At 35.6% G+C, this 17,131-nt stretch overlaps 1 non-coding gene across 1 annotated transcript; it reads right to left on the bottom strand.

Annotated features, from left to right (window-relative positions):
- Positions 1-12,219: 12,219 nt before the first annotated feature.
- LOC114913835 (small nucleolar RNA R71) lies at positions 12,220-12,328 on the bottom strand. The gene has a single exon (XR_003799690.1). It is a non-coding gene; the product is annotated as a small nucleolar RNA R71 (small nucleolar RNA).
- Between the last annotated feature and the right edge of the window lie 4,803 nt (positions 12,329-17,131).

Here is a 17,131-nt window from a genome sequence, read left to right as displayed (position 1 = left end):
ATAACATCAAAAAATTAGAGAATAAATTAGATCTAATTTATATTTTAATCACATTAAAATATAAAACTTCAAGACTATTCATAGTTTAAACTATTCCTAGTCTAGTCATGCATCTTATACATGTTAGATCTACTTAGATTTAATTTTAAATTTTTTAATTTCAGATCTGATCATATCTGATGTGAATATGAAAACTATTAATATCAAATAAATAAAAATAAAAATCAAATCTAAATTAGATCTGAAATAGAGCCATCAACCTGGCTCTGATACCATTTGAAGGAAGAACCGTATTTTTTCTTGTAGGATCTTCCAGATCTAATAAAATCTGGGAGGAATATTTTAAAAAAAATTATTTTATTTTATTTTATTTTAGATCTAAGATCTATTAGATCTGATTCTTATTATCTAATATTTAATCTAAAATTAAATCTAAAATTTGAGGATTAGAGGAATACCTCTAGGGTAACTAGATTATCCTGTAGATGATCACAGCAACGCCCGAGGTTCTAAAATAGCCATGCAGTTGTCTGGCCTCTACCGATATCTACTCAAGTAGGATCTAGATTGTCTTCTCTTCGCAAATCTTTGCTCCAAAAATTAGATCTGGATCTGATCTGAAAGATCTTCAAAAGATCTTCTGAAGCTGGAGCAGCAGCTTCTCGACAAATCTCTGCAGCCTTCTAATCAGAGAGCCACCACACCTTGGACAAGCATCAGATGGATGCCCAACCTCTTGGACATCAAGAGGCAGGGAGAAGAACAGAGGGAGTATAGAGAAGTGAGGGATTTCATGCTTTTGCTGGGTATTGAGCAGATTCTCTAAACCCTAGGTGCAGACAGGGTTTAAATAGACCTGCTGCGCCATGCAGTGCCACATCATTCGACCAAACAAAAAATTTTAATTAATTTTAAAAAAATTTTAATTGATGGAGTGATATCATCTGATCATATCAGATAAGATCTCCACCAAATCTTCCTACTGTTGGTGCCAACACAGGATAAACACAGTGAGATTGGCGCCCAACAGTTTGAGTTAATCAAGGCATAGAGTCCTCATCTCATGGGACTTTATCCTTATCCACTTGGGGCGCATTCCATATCTGATTATGCAACCACTTTGAGGGTAAAATTAGCAGGTGGACACTCCACAAAAATTCTCCAATGACCTCTTGCCAAGTGGCCTTCATTCCAAGGTCCATGGGTCAACGTTTGATCGATATCTTAAAATGGAAATGGCAGGTGACAGAAATTAGCAGGTGTTGTCTTAAATTATCTCATAAATTAAGACAAATCTTTTTAAGCTGGACTGGCTCTAGTCAGACTGAGAGAAATCTTCTCAAGGTTCTCTGGGTGAGTTAAATCATATTTGGCTCAGTCGAGATAGAAAAGATTACACAAAGAGAAAGTTAGGCTCAATCGTGTGCTAGCACGATTTTCTTGAACTTAATTGGATCTAATCCAAATCAATCGAATTGGGCTAGCTCAATTGATGACATCCAGACCTTAACTCTTATTTATGTGACCCAGTTAAGTTTATTTCCGTATGGTAATGAGACATGTCGTGATCTCATCATCGACATCATCGAAACTCCTTTCGATGGACCAAAACTCTTCTGATTCAGATAATTAGAATGATCGATCATCAAGATCATTCTAATTGCTCTCAAAATCCACCAGTGATACATAGCAGTATATGGTGGCAACCCATTAGAAATGAAGATGAACCTCTCGGTGCAACTACCTGTATGATTGAGTTCCTCTATCATGAGTCCCGATTGAATTAGGGTTAAGGTGAACTCGTCAAACCCAACATCAGTCATATGAATCAATTGATTGATCTGAGTCTGATGTGAAACCCCAATGAAAAATTCTTTTTCATTATTTCACTCTGCCATGGCCATGGGCTTAAGAACTCGATCTTTCGATCATCATAGGACTATTCCTCTCATCTACCGATGTTGATAGATCCCATCTTGGTGCAATCTGGTTCCTACAATGAATATGCTACAGCCAATATACACCTCAAGGTTTCGAATGGTTAGGAGATCGAGTTATGGTATAGTCAAACTATAACACACTCAAGGTAAACTATCGATGTACCTCAGGTCAAAGAACTAGACACACAGCTGTAGCATCGAGCTAGTCATCGATGAGAAGGTAGACTTCCTTTGACTGCTCGAGGTGGTTACGCTCAGTACTCTCTTCTCAACGAATATCTATACTCTCACTCTGGTGTCTCCACATCGTAGACTCAAGATATATCTACCCTAAGAAAGCGATCGTACACTAACCTTCCGGATCGATCATCATCCTCATGATGATCCTATGGTCAGGAGCTGTTTATGAGTTAGTTATGTAAATTCATGCCTTAAATTTTCAACTCTTAAAAATATGAATTAACATTCCTACTAACTCAAAGGATATATCACAGACATAATATACATAATATGATAGTAGAATAACCTTTTATTCATTTATAGTCAAAATTATAAATTTGCCCTTACATTTGTACAGGAATGTGTCAGTCAATCTGGCATCTAGGGCACACATCTAACATCCTGAGCATCTATGATGATATAAACTGAGGCTAAAAGTAATAAATATCCCAACGTGGAGAGTACATGAAGGCTAAAATCTCTCTTGATTGACAACCTATGCAATTAACAGGTGAGATCCTCATCTGCCATGAGGTGACACCATTCATTCAAGAAGGCCAAAAAATTAGGCATGAACTTCAAGGTTATTCAAAAGGAGTATTTAAATCTCCCACTCAGTATGCTACCAGCAATGATCTCCCCTGATCTCACGGGAGCGATTAAGGCGGAATTATGTCGTCAAATATGGCAATCTCAAATGGTCCGACAATCTTGAGGTCATATGATTTTACAGTTAACAATCCAGCTGTCTGATATTTTTTTTATATAAACAACCAGACCCTCGAGGACCCAAGTGAGTCCAATCAAATCTCTCTCAAAGTACCAGTTGCTGCTTCTTTATTTTCTGCTTTTCTGACTTGAGCATTGGAGGGTCCTCACTGGAGCTACAACCTCCGATTTGAAACTTATTTTGTAGGTCACTCCAGCACCGACATCCCTGCATGAGGACCAAGCATCCATCTTCTGACCTCAGCCATCCGTCTTCCGACCTTGACTGATTTAAGCAACAACAGATAGTGGAAGGATCTACTTTTCGCAACATGTGATCAATGAAAACTACCACCAAATGATCGAGGTGATCTACGGCCTCTCAAACCACCGCCAGTGCTGAAGAAAGCCATGCACTAATGATGCACCCACCAGCGATGGAGGCTCCTCTACCAACCCAACTAGCGCTGGTCACCATAGATCATTTTGACCTACTTTTTTAGTAGATCCAAACTTTGATGGCCACTGTTCAAATGGTCCAAACTGCTCCCGCACTCCTTTCAGCGGCATAATCGGTACCTCACTTGGCAGTGCCACTGGCATCTCCTGCGGCGGCACCCTCATCGAATCTGCCTTCCTGGCCACCATCACATCCTGATGTTGGAAAATATATCCCAAAAGTCAATCGTCAACTTGTTGACGGTTGAGCAACCTTGTATTGTAATTGATTTGTTAATAAATAAAATATATTTTTGGCATTTTCATCATAAGTTTTCATCTTCTAATGAACTCCGTTGTTGTAATGAAGTCTTTAAGACTATTTAGGTTTGATAAAAAGAAAATTTATCGATTAGTCCTTAAAATTATTCACGACTAAATGATAGGCTACTAATAAAGACGACAGCTTCTATCGAGCATAGGTTGCTATAGGCCATATGGGTTGGTTGTCCTCTTAACTAAAGAGTGTGGAGATACTGGTATGGTATACAGATGAGATGTAAGAGTATATCATCATTGAACATGACCAACTCTAGAGTATTCTACTGTCAAGAATGTCTCTGAAGGGATATAGATATAAGTATCTCTTAGACCTGAGATCGCCTCAGTACTTGCAAGCAACTCACTGTGCTTTGGTACTGGACTAACTGAATTTCTAATTCAATGATGAAAGACTTCTGGGCACAGTCAAGTACTTGCAAAGTCAGAGTGTGATCAAGATAGGATTGACCACTCCAAGAGTTGGAGAAGAATGAGTCACTGTATTTCAATTTAGCAAAACCTTGGCCAGGATAATCCATCAGATGGATTTGATATTTTGAAATACAATGTGGATAACCTGATCAGAGTTGACAGTTGAACTCTGAGGTATCCTATGAGCATTTTGATCAAGAAGATAAATTATATGGAAACTATATCCATATGGGTTCTAAGGATGTTGTTTTACACATTCGATCTATCCGACCGTCGGGTATCATTGATAGATGATCACTTTGATTGGTACAAAAATTTATTTCTATACTATCAGTTTAGGTTTGAACTTATGAGGTCACACACATTAGAGTTCATGATTCGATCGGATTGTTGATCAACGATTAAGAATCATTCTAGGGTTAAATGATCAATACGATTGACATTTAACCTAGTGCAAGTGTTGCAGGAGAATAGATTAGCAATTTGATTGCTAATTGACTTATTTTGATTAAGCCAATGAGTTGAGATTAAGTTTAATTAAATATAATTTAATTAGTTTAGTTTGGACTTGATTGGATCAAGTCCAATTAGTTTATTGGATAAGCCAAGTGCACGAAAAAACTAATCCTAGTCCAATTAGGACTTGGGTCAGCCTAATTTTTAATTCGATTAAAAAATTAAATTAGATTTAAATTTAATTTAATTTGATTAAATTATATTTTTAATTGTATTAAGACCTATTTTAATTGGGTTGTTTTGGTTTTGGTTTGATTTGGTTTGAGAAACCAAATTTGAACAAGTCATAGATTGAATCCTAGTAAGACTAGGATTCCACCTTAGCCCCCCCACGCCCACTCTCTCTTATTTTGTGTGACAAAATTTTCTCTCTCAAGCCTTCATGCATGCCTAAAGCTTTTCACTCTTTCTCTCTTGCATGGAATGTGGTTGTGGACCAAGTCAAAGTAGGAATTAGTTTGGATTTCAACTTCTATGAGATAGAATTTTAGGAAACCAAAACTCTTTCCTTATGGCAATGATTTTATCCAGATTTTTTTAAAAATTTTTGTAAATTTTATGGTACATATCGTGCACCCTTTTCTGATGGTCCATGGCAGAAAAAGGAGGAGGAGGCACCTAAGAGTTGGGCACCACTTGTCTTGCCCTGTTTGGATTTTCTTTGACTAGGTATTTGACCTAAACAAGGATTCTTCATATCTCTTTATTTAAGATGAATTTATTCTTGAGATTTTTGTGGATTATATAGAATTAAGAGACCTTTGGACTGTATAAAAATCATGGAGAAAGAGTATTTGGGCATGGATATATAATAGACACAAAACTATGTGTCTGGGTTAGAGCAAAGAGAAGAAGAAGAGGGTCTTCTTCTATGGTTGCCGTGTTCACCTCTTTCCTTCCTCCATCTATGAGTTTTCTGAGAGTGTCTCACATCTAAAGCTCCTTCTCCTACTTTTCATCTTTGGAAGAGTCCAAATCAAGAAGAAGAAGGCATCTGATCGACCATCAAAGAAGGATCAGCATAGTACTAGCATACTGTGCTGATTTTCTGGACGAGGACTTCTGATCATGATTCGTGGGCTCGTGTAGACAACTCCTAGAGGTCGGATGCATGTTCGGCTTGCAACATTATCCTCAAGTCTAGATCAGCAAATTTAGAACATCTAACTTTCAAGGTAATAGATCTGATCTATTATATTTTACATACATTAGATGTAGTATAGAAACATGTTGATATGATCAACATATAATTCTTGCTCTTTATATTTTAATTTTTAATTTAATATCATGTAATAATCATGTAATAGAATTTTAGATCTAGAGATTCTCTAATTTTATAAGATAAATTTTAATTTATTTTAATCTTTCACTGCCTGATCTTGAAAAAGTTTCAAGATCTAACCCTAAAACCCTAGATCTGGTTCCTTCACCTAAGCCGGCCGCAAGTGCTCTTCCTCCGAGCTTGCATCGCTCCAAGCTTCTTCCTTAGAGCTCACGTCGCTCCAAGCTTTCCCCAAGCATCCGAGCTCCCAACCTCTGATCGAGTTCTGAGGTGAGCTTCCCTATTCTACTCTTCCTATAGATTCATCCCCTCATACTCGTCGGCCATCTGCAAGCTCAGACCCATGCTTCCTGGCCTCCATCCGAGCTTCGGCTCCATCCGTTCGATCTCCTGGCCTCCATCCAAGCTCCAGCTCCCTCCGTCCAAGCTCTTGGTCTCCATCTGAGCTCCTGACTTTCATTCAAATTTTTTGATCGCTCCTCTTGTGGGCCCTATCGAGCTTCGAGGGCCTCGTCGTCCTAAACATTCAAGGCCATAAAGGGTTCCTTCGAGGTAAAATTGGTCAAATCCGAAGCTTGGGGGTGTGGCAGATCCAAAGTTATTTACGTGCGATGCCCTCCGCTCATACATCTTGGCACAAAAATCATCCACAGTCGAGGTCAACCTACGACTGTACCGTGGCCACCCATAAGGGGTCTCAATGTTGAGATTTCATGATTTCATACATACAAAAATTTTGAAACAAGCATGCAGCAAAAATTTTAAAAATTCAGATTAAATCTAATTTAATCTAAGTATGCATAAGATCATATCTTAAAACTATAAACAGGATCTATATATGTGAGATAGGATTCAGATATAGAAATAAAATAAAATAAATAAATAAACTTCATACCTTGGCATGAGTCGATCTACATCTGTGAACTGATGATCATGGATGTCATCCGAAGGTTCCTTGAAATCGCACAAATATCTGACCTCTACGGATATCCACATGAGACTTCGATCTGATCAGAAGCTTCTTGATCTCATCGGGATGCTAGCTCCTTGCAAAGATTGCATCTTGACGGTTGAAAATCTTCTTTTCTCTCAAGACAATCTTAGAGAAGAAAAGAAAATAAGAGGATGATAATCTCTATGCTAGAGATCATAAGAAGTATCTTTTATTCTCTTTTCTTTCTAAAATCTATACTCCAAATCTCTACGCTAGAGATGTAAGAATTTTTGTCCAACTCTTGGACAAAGAGGAGAAAAAAAACTCATATCCTAACTTAGACAAAAGAGAGAGAGAGATGGTCCTAACAACCAACCTTTGGTTGTTGGTAACAAAAAAGGGATATATCCCAACTTACCTCATGCCATGCATCTATATGCCGCACCCTCTCCCTATGATTTTTCACACATGCCTCTCCTCTAGTTTTGGCATCAAAAACCTGATCACATCAGCCATCTCTACATCCCATATGATGCATGATTTAAATAGAAGAAGAGATAGTGTTTTGGTAGGAGATAAGAGTCCAAACTTCCTTGAACTCTATAAATTTTGATAATGCCCACCACCTATCTATTTTGCACCCAAATTTCACATGGAAAAAGGGGTTTAATGTGACTCCTTACACGCTAAAAACTCATGCAAAAGAAGGGAGAAATAGGCATCCAAAATTTGGTATGGCGTGGGGCTGATTTATGCGCATGGAAAGGGAGAGTTCTATCCACATGAGACTCCTCTTTAGATGACTGATTTAAATCAATTTAAACTCTAACTAATTATAATCATATTAGAAATTAATTAAACCCAAATAGATTGAAATTTAGATCTGATTAGGAGTCCAAACTATTTAGATTAGATGTCACCTAATTAAAGGAGTCCTAGTCCTTTTGGACTCTCTCCTGGTGCTTGAGTCAAACTCAATTTTTAATCCTAATTTAATTAGAATTTAGTACAACCATGAAGAAAAAAATTCTTAATTCAAATAGAAACTCAAACACTCTTAATTAAATCTTAATCTAATTAAAAATTAAGTCAAATCCAAATCTTAATCAAATAAAGAATTATGCTCCCATGCAATTTATTATCTCATAACCCAATTAGGCTTGATCAAATCAAATCTATGTCAAGTCAAATTGAATCTAATTTAATTAGACTTAATGCAAACCCCATTGCTCAATCAAATTAAGCCAATTAGCAATCTAATTACTAATTAATCCTCCTATAACTCACTAACTCTTTAGCGAGTTACTTAATTGTAACTTTACATTAGATTAATCATCAATCAAATTGATAATCAAATCCTATCATGATTCATAATCATAATTCAATTATTTGATTAGTCAAAAATCTCTTTGTGTGTGACCGCATACATTCTATTATATCTGATAGTGAGAATTATTGTGATCCCTATCACAATATCATCAAAACTTCTTTCAATAGGTTGGAACCATTCTAACTCTGCCCATCAAAGATCATCGATCATCAAGATGATACTCGCAGATCTCATAATCCATTAGTGACATCTAGTAGTATGTAGTTACAATCCAGCAGAATAAAAGGTGATAAATCTTTAGGTACAGTTAACTTAAGATACAGTCCCGACTAGATGACAGGTCATAGATGAATCATCAAACCTCATCATCGATCATATGATAGATTCAATCAGCTCAATCTATGTGTGATTCTCATGAAAACTCTTTTTCATTAATTACACTACTATGACCATAGACTTAAGGACTTAGCTTCTTAAATCTCATAGGACTACTTCTTTCTATTAGGATCGATAGATTCCATCTAAGTGCACACCCTACTCTTACAGTAAACCAACTGTCACTAACATCCACTAAAGGACTCATTGGGTTAATATTTATGTGTAGTCAAACTCTAGTAGCCATACTGCGAGCAGCTGTAGCACCGTAGGTCAAAGGACCAGTCATACTACTGCAGCATCGAGAAAGTCACTAACTGATAAGTCATATATTTTTACATATATTATAGATATTTTTGATAATTTATGGTGCTAACATCTTCTTAAAAACTTAATTTTATGAACAAATTAAATTTTTTTAAAAAATAAATAATTTTTAAAAAAAATAATAAAATTAGAGCATATTTATGAAAAATAAATGTTAATTTAATTGAGTAATTTAAGCACCAAAATGATAAAAAATTTTGAAAAATTTAATACATATTTTTTCTTATTTTTTAAATAAAAATCAGAGCAAAAATTGAGCTAAAATATCCTAAAAAATAAAAAATATTACCTCCGATGCACGGTGGACCGACCGCTCGATCCATAGAAATAGGGTGTGGTCCACAAGAAACTTCACGCGGTCCATAGGCATGGCTCATAGCGAGAGAAGGATTCTGGATGCGATCCAATGGTTGACATTCATCCCGACCCAGATCCGACGGTCAGCATCCATTATCGATTTATAAGAGGAGTTTTTGCACGATTCGATGGCCCAAAAGCAATCTATCATACGATCAGACGGTTGAGGATATTTCTGACTTTGAATAGGAGATCTTTTGCACGATCCAACAGTCCAGAACCAATCCGAATCCAGATCGGATGGTTGTGGTTTGATCCAACTTTGATAAAGATTAAAACTATAGATTTTGATCAGATCTGGGCGGTTCAAGCTCCATCCGATAGCCAGGAATATTCTTAAGGGGATTAATATGATTTTTAAAGATTTTAGGACTCTTTTTCCTACCAAAAAATTATAAAAAATTCATCTATAAATAGGAGGACCAAGAATAAGCTTTGAGAGTAGAAAAAATTAGTAGAAAGTGAGGAAAAAATAGAGAAAAAAATAAAATAGCTTTAGGAACCCAAAAAAAAGAAGGAGAGAAATTAATTCGCTCTACAGAGTATGATGAAAGATGGAGAGGTCATCAACCATCTTTCCGACGAGACTGGACCGATCAACTTCAGATCTTTGTTATAATTTTTTTTATTATTTTTTTAAATTTTTTGTACTTGAATTTTAATTTTAATTAATATAAAATTTATTTTCTTGCACTTTAAATTTCTGTCTTTTATTTTTTGCAAGTAGATGCTAGGATCTAGTTGGTAAATCTTAGTATCCGATTTATTTTATATTTTTTAAATTCTTATTATTTATTTTTATTTTAAGTAGATGCTAGGATCTAGTTAGTAGATTTAGTATCCGATTTATTTTTTATACTTTTAATTTTTATTTTCTGACTTAAATTACTTTCTCCAAAATTTTATTTTCTTTTTGTAAAATCAAAGATTTCAAATCAAAATTCTGTCTTCTCTATGGATTCGATCTGACTCACTACTTTCTATGTATTTTTAAATTTTATTGAAGTTAAAATTTGATTGATAATCATGGTGTCCTAACAACAACAACATGATCGTATCAATTTTTGACACCATTGTCGGGGAAGGCACCAATTTTAATGTTTGATTTCTTTGATTTTCTTATAAATATAGCTTACTAACACTTTAAATTCCTGTCTTTTATTTTTTGCAAGTAGATACTAGGATCTTGTTGGTAAATCTTAGTATCTGATTTATTTTATATTTTTTAAATTCTTATTATTTATTTTTATTTCAAGTAGATGCTAGGATCTAGTTAGTAGATCTTAGTATCTGATTTATTTTTCATACTTTTAATTTTTATTTTCTGACTTAAATACTTTCTTCAAAATTTTATTTTCTTTTTGCAAAATCAAAGATTTCAAATCAAAATTCTATCTTCTCTATGGATTCGATCTGACTCACTACTTTCTATGTATTTTTAAATTTTATTGAAGTCAAAATTTGATTGATAATCATGGTGTCCTAATAACAACATCACGATCGTATCAATTTTTGACACCGTTGTCGGAGAAGGCACCAATTTTAATGTTTGATTTCTTTGATTTTCTTATAAATATAGTTTACTAACTTTTTTAATTATTTTTTTGTAAAAAAAAAGAAAAAATTTAAAAAAGAGATAGAAAGCTTCCAATTTTGCTTGGTGAGATCAATCCTAACCCTAACCCTAACTATTTTTTTAGTATTAATTACTATATTTTTTTTAAATTAACCTAAAATTCATCCACATAAACCTAATAAAAATTGTATGATGAGAGTAGAAACTTAATTGTTAGAAGCATTCATCATCTTAGATTTTCTTTTGGTGATCACTGGAGACAAGATAAGCTTTCAAGTTTGATTAATTTCATGCATCTAATTTAGTTGCATAGAACTCCTTATTTGAAATTAGTTGTGCATATTCATCTCAAATCAATTTAAAGGCGACATCCATAATAAGATAAGGTGGAGATCTCATCACCCTTCCTTAGCCCAAAAACAACCAACCAACATCCCGCATTAACCCAAACCTAACTAAAATCAAGTAGACGTTGACCCCTAGGATCAATTGAGTTCAGTTTGAGTATGGTGGTGAAGTCAAGTGCAAAGTAAGTTCGAACTCACCCCTGAAACTAGTGTCTAAGGCTAAAGGTTACAAAGGCTCAGCCTAAGTGGACTCATGGTTATTTAATTAGTTCCGTTAGCTTATCTAGCCAATTCAATTGGTGTCTAAGACAAGCAACGGGGGGACCCCCACGACCCTACCTCTTACCTAACTAGTTAAAGAAAGTGAGAACAAACTTAATTTGTATTTAGGCTAAGCCACTCTATATCAAACTGTTAGGTCTAAGAAATCCATAGGTGTCTAGGTTTAATTGCTTGCTAACTTGATTGCAATTAACACTTAACCACAACTAATTCTTCTTATCTTTTATCTTTAGGTCTAGAGCTTTTTTAAGAATCTCACCTTTAGAACTTCTCTCTTTCTTTCTCTTTTCTTCTCTTTTTTTTTCTTCTTTTTCTTAAAAAAATAAAAAAATAAAAAAAATAAATCATGTATTAGGGTTTGCACTGGTATATGCACAGTAGAAGATCTCTTTATCCTAACCTAATTGAACCTAAATCTGAAATTGAACGGCTGATTCATGCTAAACCCGAAAATCAAATGACTGGAGATCCTAAAGAACCATCTAGGCAGATGAAAAAATATTTTATTCCTTCTATCTATAATCCATCGACTTGTATCTACCTACCTGATATCCCTGCAAGCCATTATGAGATCAAGACGACCATAATCCAGATGCTCCCATCTTTCTATGGAAATACCAATGAAGATCCTACAAGCATCTAGATGAGTTCTTAGAAATCTATTCCATGGTGAAAATTCAAAATTTTACTGATGATGCACTTAGACTGACCCTATTCTCTTTCTCGCTTAAGGACAAAGCCAAGTACTGGCTTGGCACAATAGGGAGACCAATCCAAACATGGGTTGAAATACGGTATGAGTTTCTTAAAAAAATTTATCCCATAGGTCAAACCAACACCATGAGGTGAGCCATCACTGGATTTGCTCAACTTTCAGGAGAACAAATTCATGAATCATGGGAGAGACTTAAGGAACTTTTTAGAAAATGCCCACACCATGGTCTATCTAAGTGGCAAATAGTTCAAACTTTTTATGAGGATTTAGGTGACCAATACAGACAGATGGTAGATGCATCTTGTGGAGGTGCATTCATGAGTAAGAGTGAGGATGAAGCCTATATTTTATTTGAAACTTTGAGTAAAAATTCGATCAATCATATTTCATTATCTTTCTATGAAAGATTAATCCCTCACCAAAAGCAGACAGAAATTTTTGAGATCAAGCAAACAGACTCTAGTCCTAAGATCGATTTGAACCTAATAGCCCAAAAATTAGATAAAGTCGACCTTCTTGTCCAGAAAATAGATCAGTTCCTAATCCTAGACCAACAATCTCCTGCACAATACACACAACCTTCAATTATTAGAAGATTTATTCTATCTGTGCTAGCCCAGCCCATCATGTGAGTGAATGTCCTATGACTGCACAGTTTTCACCTTTTATCCAAGAACAAGTTCAAGCTGTCCAAGGTTACTCCAAGCCTGTCAATGATCCATTCTCTAACACATATAATTCAGGCTGGAAGAACCATCCTAATTTTTCTTGGAGATCCCAACAGACTCAGGCTCAGATCCAAATTCCTCCTCTATAAAACTTTTAGAATAGGCCTCCATACCAGAATTATGCCTCCAATAGAGGTCAGCTTACCCAGCCACCATATCATAATCAGCCATCATACCCACCTCCTCAATAGATTAAACTAGCTGATGATAGATTTAATCAACTTCAATAATTGATTATGATCCAACAGCAATCTATCGCTAGGTTAGAAGCACAAATAGGATAGTTAGCTAAGTCTACCATAAGGAGAGAACCAGGTCAATTGCCAAGCCAACCAGTATCAAATCCCAGAAACAACCCATCCACCCCCCAACCACTAGATCAAGTCATCAATCTAATGTCCCACTTAAGAATCCCCAATTTGAGAATACCAAAGCAATTTCTGAGCTTAGAAGTGGTAGGATTCTTAAGGACCCATATCCAGACCAAGTGAGAGAGGCTAGTACTGATGCTAGCCAAAATGAGAATTTGAACGAAGAGGTTAGTACTGAGATTAACCCAATAGAAGAACCTGAGTCCGAAATTATTATTGACCTGAGTGAAAAAGATAAAGAAAAGAAAAGAGCGGATGAGTTACTCGAGATATATAAACCAAAAGTTTCATTTCCTTCAACCCTAAAAGTCGGTTCTTCTCGTAAAAAATAAGGAGCACGCAATAAAGAATTAATGAAATTGTTTAAGCAAGTTCACATTAATCTACCCCTCCTCGATGCAATTCAACATGTCCCAGCTTATGCTAAATTTTTTAAAGAACTTTGCACCCAAAAGCGTAAGCCACAAAAAATAGAGAGAATTGTGCTATCTGAGGATGTTAGTGTAGTCCTGTTGAATCCATTACCTCAAAAAATGAAAGATCTTGGTGCTCCTTTGATATCATGTGTTATAGGAAGCATCACCTTTGATCGAGCCCTATTAGACTTAGGAGCTAGTGTCAACCTACTTCCAACCTCAGTCTATGAAAAATTTGGGATAGGAGAACTAAAACCCACGTCAGTTATTTTGCAACTAGCCGATAGATCTGTGAAGATGCCATGGGGTCTGATTGAAGATGTTATAATCAAAGTCAACACATATTATTTTCCAGTAGACTTCCTCATACTTGATATGGAACCATCCCAAGAGCTAAATCAAAATTCCATAATTTTAGGGCGTCCATTCCTAGCCACTGCCAATGCCAATATCAATTGTAAAATAGGAGCTATGGATATTTCTTTTGGGGATCAAAAGGTGAGAATTAATATTTTTAATACCTCAAAGTATGCTCAAAAGGAGAAAAGCTGTTTGGTAATTGATCTGATAGATGAGATAGTTGAAACTGATTTCTCCTTAGATTTGACAAAAGAAGATTTTTTGGATGAACCCATTGAAGGAACCCAAAACCAGAGATGAATGCCTTGTTCGATTCACCTCACCCAGCACATTCACTATCTTGGTCAATGAAAATTGAATCCTTACCTAAGCTAAAAATTGAACCACTACGTCCTTCAATTCAGGCCCCACCACAACTTGAACTGAAACCTTTGCCTAAATCACTTAAGTATGTGTTTCTAGGACTTGAGAAAATCCTGCCAGTAATCATTGCTTCTGATCTAACCTCCGAGCAGGAAGACTAATTGCTAAATGTATTGAAAACACATAGGAGGCCATAGGTTGGACCGTTGCTGATTTAAAAGGTATTAGTTCATCAATATGCATGCACCATATTTACATAGAGGATAATGTCAAACCCATCCGAGAAATGCAAAGATGGCTCAATCCGAATATGCAAAAGGAAGTCAAGAAGGAGGTAATTAAATGGTTAGATGCTGGTATCATTTATTCTATTTCAAACAGCCACTGGGTGAGTCCTACTCAAGTTGTTTAAAGAAATCTAGACTCACAGTTGTCCATACTAACCATGGGGATTTAGTGTCAACATGACTTTCTACTGGGTGGTGTGCCTGCATAGATTATAGAAAACTTAATGCAGCCACCCATAAAGATTATTTTCCTCTACCTTTATTGACCAAATCTTAGAGAGACTAGCTGGCCAATAGTATTTTTGCTTTTTAGATGGATACTCAGGATACAATCAGGTAGCAATCTACCCAGGAGATCAGGAAAAGATCACCTTCACATGCCCCTATGGAACCTTTGCTTTTCGTAGAATGCCTTTCGGACTATGTAATGCACCCGCGACCATTCAAAAGTGCATGATGTCAATATTTTCAGATATGATAGGAGATTTTCTAGAGATATTCATGGATGATTTTTCAATCTTTGGAGAATCTTTTGAGAGTTGCCTCAATAATTTGAAGAAAATGTTAAAACAATGCATTGAGGCCAATCTAGTTTTAAGTTGGGAAAAAAGTCATTTCATGGTTAAAAAGGGGATAGTATTAGGGCATATTGTGTTAAAAAGAGGGATTGAGGTTGATAGAGCAAAAGTTAAATTGATTTCTAAACTTCCTCCACCGACTTCTGTCAAACAAATCTGATCTTTCCTTGGCCATGTAGGATTTTACCGTCGCTTCATCAAAGACTTTTCTAAAACATCCCACCCTTTATGTAATCTGCTTGCTAAGGATGTCCCTTTTAACTTTGATGAAGAATGTCTTAAGGCTTACGAATTTTTGAAAGAAGCTGTGACCAAAGCTCCAATCATCCAACCTCCAAACTGGTCACTACCTTTTGAGATCATGTGCGATGTTTCGGATTTTGCCATAGGAGCTGTCTTGGGTCAAAGGATAAACAAATATCCTGTAGTGATTTACTATGCCAGTAGAACTCTGAATGAAGCTCAAATGAATTATACCACAACTGAGAAAGAATTACTAGCTGTAGTATTTGCCCTGGAGAAGTTTCGATCATACTTATTAGGATCAAAAATCATGATTTATTCAGATCATACGGCTTTAAGATATCTGCTTTCAAAAAAAGATGCTAAACCATGATTGATTAGATGGATTTTAGTGCTACAAGAATTTGATATTAAAATTTGAGACAAGAAGGGATCTGAAAATGTTGTAGCAGATCACCTATCGAGGATTCTAGTTGAAGATTGTGAACCTGCATCAATTGGAGGATCTTTTTCGGACAAGCAACTTTTAGTAGTTTCACACACAAAGACCCCTTGGTTTGTAGATATTGTGAATTACTTAGCAGTTAAACAAATTCCTGATGGTTGGTCTAAGAATGAAAAGGATCGATTCTTTGCTCAAATCAAGTATTATTTTTGAGAAGATCCTGAATTTTTTTGAATTTATACTGATCAGATCATTTGTAGATGTGTTTCTGAAACTGAACAATTGAGTATCTTAAAATTTTGTCATACTCTTGCTTGCGGAGGATATTTTTCTGGATGAAAAACTATGGCCAAAGTATTGCAAAGTGGATTTTACTAGCCCACATTGTTTAAGGATGCTTATAATCTTAGTCAAGAATATCTTAGATGTCAAACTTTAGGAAATATTTCAAAGAAAGACATGATGCCTTTGAACCCCGTCTTGGTAGTTGAAATTTTTATGTTTGGGAAATTAATTTTATGGGACCTTTTCCACCCTCCAATGGTTTTGAATATATTTTGGTGGCCGTCAATTATGTTTCTAAATGGATTGAGGCAATAGCAACATGAACCAATGATCATAAGATAGTCATAAAATTTGTTCAAAGGAATATCTTTTCTAGGTTCAGATTTTCACATGCTATCATTAGCGACGGAGGTACCCACTTGACGAACTATCATTTTCGAACATTTTTGCAAAAATATTGGGTCACACATAAGATAGCTACACCATACCACCCGCAAATAAGTGGCCAAGTTGAAGTATCCAATAGGGAGATCAAGAACATCCTACAAAAGACTATTAGGCCTGATCATAGAGATTGGTCAGATCGATTAGATGATGCATTATGGGCCTATAGGACAGCTTATAAAAATTCTATTGAATGTCTCCCTACAGATGGATTTATGGAAAAGCATGTCATCTTCCGGTAGAACTTGAACATAAAGCATATTGGGCAATCAAGCAACTGAATTTTGATTTGAAATACGCTGGTTCCAACCGGATGTTGCAACTAAGTGAATTGGATGAATTGAGATGAGAGGCTTATGAAAATTATGAATTTATAAATAGAAAATAAGCCTTTCATGATAAACATATTCCAAGAAAAACCTTTGAGCCAAATCAACAAGTCTAGTTATTTAATTCTAGGCTAAAATTATTTCCAAGAAAATTAAGATCTACATGGGATGGACCTTACATTG

The sequence above is a fragment of the Elaeis guineensis genome, unplaced genomic scaffold (assembly GCF_000442705.2).
Source record: "Elaeis guineensis isolate ETL-2024a unplaced genomic scaffold, EG11 Super_Scaffold_1000033, whole genome shotgun sequence".
Lineage (NCBI taxonomy): Eukaryota > Viridiplantae > Streptophyta > Magnoliopsida > Arecales > Arecaceae > Elaeis > Elaeis guineensis.
Note: the sequence above shows the minus strand (reverse complement) of the source record. Positions and strands in the feature narration are given on the sequence as shown.